Source organism: Arachis ipaensis, chromosome B04, assembly GCF_000816755.2.
Source record: "Arachis ipaensis cultivar K30076 chromosome B04, Araip1.1, whole genome shotgun sequence".
In the NCBI taxonomy this organism is placed as follows: domain Eukaryota; kingdom Viridiplantae; phylum Streptophyta; class Magnoliopsida; order Fabales; family Fabaceae; genus Arachis; species Arachis ipaensis.
Genome location: NC_029788.2, coordinates 98,116,686 through 98,117,239, shown reverse-complemented (window position 1 = coordinate 98,117,239; position 554 = coordinate 98,116,686).

The following is a 554-nucleotide window of genomic DNA, read 5'->3' as shown; positions in this document are numbered from 1 at the left end:
TTGGTTAGTATAAACTAATTAAAAATTAGTTCTTTATAATTTATCTTAAAATACTTGACTTGCTTAAAATAAGTTAATTGATGTTATCTCAATTGCAATTCGTTTTTAGGAAAATTCTATAGTATAAATTTGAAAAAAATCTACACGGAAAATAAATTGGTCACAATTCTTTTCTATTAATTGTTGTTATAGAGTATGGTCTCTTATCATATATTTTTTAAGTGGGATTAAGAAAAAATAAATGAGAAAAGATATTAAATGAATCATACTTAATCATAACAATTAAAAGAAAAAATTCAGATAATTTAGTACATGTTTGGGCGTCATTATTTTGTTAAAAAAAGATCTTTTTTCAATGAAAAAAGATCTTTTTTTATTTTTTAACGTGTTTGGCAAATTTCTAGTAGTAAAAGTAAAAGCACTAGTAAAATAAAAAAAAATCTTTTTTGAGAAGCTGTAATTTACATCTTTTTTTAAAAGATCTTTTTTCCTTAAAAAAAAGATATTTTTCATGTAATAAATAAACAAAAAAGTACTTTTATATTGTTATACCC